The 4051-nt window shown below is 47.9% G+C and overlaps 1 pseudogene; it reads left to right on the forward strand.

The window, feature by feature from the left end:
- The first annotated feature begins 779 nt into the window (after window positions 1-779).
- On the forward strand, window positions 780-2766 carry LOC114503866 (annotated as a pseudogene).
- Window positions 2767-4051: the final 1285 nt, after the last annotated feature.

The following is a 4051-nucleotide window of genomic DNA, read 5'->3' on the forward strand; positions in this document are numbered from 1 at the left end:
ACGCTGTATTTGTTCAGCATATACAGAAAGGTGGACCACAGAAGGTACTTTCTCTCTTCTTCCCTCCTTCCTTCCATACTTCCTTTCTTCCTACAGAAGCATATAGGTAGCTTCAGATGAAATCAGCATAAATGCCTGATTATTCTGGATCAAAACATTTTAATCGGTTTTGGGCTAAGTTAGCATAGATGCTGACTGTGATGAAAAGAAAATCTGATTTTAGTCTTAATATTTGTACTATGTCTGTCTCCTCCTGGGAACAAACTCCCATTCATCCTTCAATACCCATCTTAAAATTCAGAAATTCATTCCTAGACACACTGAAATAAAACTATCAAAAGAAAAGGAAAATCTTGAAATGAGTCATTCATGATTCATCACATACAAGCAAACCACAGTAAGATTAATGGCTGACTTCTCATCCTGATCAATGGACGCCAGAAGGCAAATGTTAAAAGTATAAGGGAAGATTATGGACAAACCTCAAATAATGCCCCAACATTAAAAAATAAATACTTATTTCCTAGTTTTTTCAGTGGAAATTTCTCATTCTTTGGTTGTTTATTATTTTTTCCCATTTCAGTGGGAATATTCTGTCTCCCACATCTATTTTGCCCTTAAAATTTTTTTTTATTGATTGATTTGAGTGTAAGAGAAACATCAATTTGTGGTTAGGGATTGAACCCTCAGCCTTGGCGTATTGGGATGACACTCTAACCAACTGAGCTACCTGGCCAGGGCTTACTTTGCTTTTTATAAGAATGATTTGTGTCTGATTTATGAAGTTGTATTCTTTTACAAAACTCTGCCTTCAAGGCAGTCGGAAGGGCGTCAGGCAGAGCGCCACTATTGACAGGCGACCGGAGGCCACAGCGGAATCTGCGTGGGCTCGGCACAGGAGGAAGCGCCTCCTCGCCTTTGACTCCTTCCACGTTGCCCCCACGAGCACGAAGGCTCCTGTTTTCAGACCACAGAGACCTCACTCCACAGAGTGGCGGCCACCATGCAGGGAATGGAGAGGAAGATGGAGTCGCAGGCTGCCTAGCTGCAGAACCTGGAGAGACACACGGGGACAGCTGAGAATTTGGCTGACTTCAAGACGATGACCACGGATTTTGGAAACCAGCTGGAGAGCAAGTGGGCTGTGCTGGGAAGCCTGCTGCAGAGTGGCTAGAGGACTTGGAGAACCTGAGGAAGAACAGAAACTTCTGGGTCGTGCGGCTGCCCCCAGGCAGCACTGAGCCCCTAGGCCAGTCCCGGTCGCTCAAAAATAACGGAGCCTGTTTTTCACAGCGGGAGTAGGAGAATCCGGAGGACTGGCAGAAGGAGCTTTACAGAAATGTGACGATGAGCAACTGTGAGACTCTGGTCTCTTCGAAGGTCCTTGGCTAGCCGGAAGGAGAAGCAGAGCTGGGTGCCAAGATGCTGGGTGACTTGAAGGAGGAAGGCTTTGCTGGAGCCTGCCCACAGGAATGCTCTGAGGATCTTCCTGAAGCATTCTCAGGCACTGCAAAGGAGCAGGCTCTTCTGGCCCTGGAGCAGACTGAGCTCTGGGACAGTCAGGGCAGTCCTGTCCTCCTGGACTCAGACCCCAGGGACACTAATGCAGAGGAGCCCACTGAGGGCAGCAGAGACCCTGGCAGTGACAGAGGTCTGGGCTGCCCCCCGAAGCAGAAATGTAATAGGCAGGTGCAACTGGGTCAGGAATGTGGGCATGGCCCGAAGCTGAAAAAGGATACCTCCGTTTCCTACGAACCTTCTGAGTGCAAGATCAGCTTCCGCTGTGAGGAGCAGCTGGCCACCTATTTGCGGACCCGCTCAGGGTGGGAGTCTCTCTCTGCCTCAGAGCTAGAGGACAGCCTTAGGCGCAGGCCACAGCTGAAGCCCCAGTCCAAGAGGACAAACAGCATCAGTGTGAGGTGTGCATGAGAAACTTCAGCTGCAGGGTGAGCCTGGTCACCCACCAGCACTGCCACTTGCAGGAGGGTTTCGGTGGTGTCCATCATGTCCAGGAGAACTTCTTGCCCAACAGACTGGTTACTCTGTCCAGCCACATGCCCTGGAGGAAAAGTCAGTTCCCTCATCTGTGGTTACTGTGGCGACAGCTTCAGCCACCTGTCGGAGCTGGTGCACACCCACGCATCCACACTGCTGAGCAGCCCTGCAGCTGCACCGAGTGTGAAAGGAGCTTCGTCCAGAAGCATCACTTCCGGGAGCACCAAAAGATCCAACAGCAGGGGCGTAGCAGGCTGGTCCTGGGGCCTGGAAGGGTGTTTTAAGGGCGCCAGCCCTCACCTGTTCAGGGAGCCAAGGGGGCTGACATTGGTCCCCCAGAGAGACACTGTGGAGAGTCAGCAACTGACTTCTTCCTGAGGGGAGCTGATTTGTCTGACCCTGGCCAAGCTGCAGGCTGAGCCCCGGTCCTCAGAACTGTGTGGAGGAGGGGCAGGGCCAGGCCTGTCCCTACTATCTGTTCTGCTGCCGAGTTTGCGTGTCTCTGGCACCTCCAAGGCTTGGCTTTTCCCATCCATGCTGACACTCACGGACCGGGACTGGTTCGGGGGCCTGTTTCAGCATTTCAGGTCGTCCCACGGGGTGGAGTTGGCCCAACGGAGTGAGCCGGCGTGCAGAAGAGCTCCGGGAAGCATAATTCTTTATTTTCTCTTCGTTTGTAGTCTCCTTGTTAATAACAAGTAGAATTAATAATGGAAATGAACTGCTCACCCTGCTCTGAAGAACTTTTTTAAAATTAGAATTTTAATTATTTTTTTAAAAAATACAGCCTGACACTTTAAATAAAATCTAAAAAAAATTTAAAACAAAAAAAATCAGTATCTGTATCTACCTATCTATACCCATCTAAAATGTCATGTCTTTTTGAAAAATATTTTAAAGATTTTATTTATTTTTTAGAGAGCAGGGAAGGCAGGAGAAAAGGAAGGAAATATCTGATGTACTAGAGATACATCAATTGGTTGCCTCTCACTGGCCCCCAACTGGGAACCTGGCCCACAGCCCAGGCACGTGCCCTGACCAGGAATCAAACTGGCAGCCTTGAGGTTCACAGGCTGGTGCTCAATCCACTGAGCCACACCGGCTGGGGTGCAAATGCATTGTCTTTTTAAAGCCTTTCCCAAGGCCAGACAGGATTCAAAATGCTCTTCTCTGGGCTTCCATACACTTCTGCTCCAGTTGCTGCTATCTTACACATTATATATTACAGTTAGCTGTTTGACTGTCTCCGCAAGACTCTGAGCTCCTGTTCACCCTTGCATTTCCAGTCTCTAGCATTACGCCTGGCATAAAGCATGCACTTAATAGACATTTGTTAAAGGGAATGTTGGATTTTTGAAAATCTTGGATTTTTTAATAAAAGTACTCTTCATGGAATTTAAAGAGCATTTTCCCTCATGGGTATGCTTCAGTGTAGAATAAATTTGAGAACTGTAAATGGAATGCAGACACCAGCACTATTGTTTTTTTGAGGCTGGTGATCCTGCAGTTTTCACTGACTCCACAGCCATTTTCTGATTCTGGCTTCCGTTCCGAACCTTTCCCAGCTGTCCTTCACATCTTTGTTACAAGCATCCGAGCATCTGCCGTGAGCACTCCTCCCCAAGACAATGAAGTTCGTAAGACAAAGAGAATAGAGAAGAGGCAGGATGGGATCCTACTCCTTTCTGTGTGATACCTGTGTTCTTCTGGGGGTGGTAGATTCCTACTAGTGGGCCCCACTTCTTTCACGGTCATCTATCCATTCACACATTCATTCAAGAAACAGTACCTACTATTGAATGAGTAGGCCCAGTGCTAGGGAAGAAAAGGAGTTTATAGTTTGGTACCAAAAATAAAGTCACATAGAAAGTACTATGTTTTATAAAAGGAAACAGAAAAATCTCATGAGATTCCCAATGAGGAGAACGAAGCTCAAGGAAGTGAACAAACTGCTCCAGGTCACACACCATGTGGCTGTTAGAGCCGAGATTTATTCTCTTGCATCTGACATCAGGTGGGCCGAGTGGAGGAACTGAGACCCACGCCTAGTTCCCGA

The sequence above is a fragment of the Phyllostomus discolor genome, chromosome 8 (genome assembly GCF_004126475.2).
Source record: "Phyllostomus discolor isolate MPI-MPIP mPhyDis1 chromosome 8, mPhyDis1.pri.v3, whole genome shotgun sequence".
NCBI lineage: Eukaryota > Metazoa > Chordata > Mammalia > Chiroptera > Phyllostomidae > Phyllostomus > Phyllostomus discolor.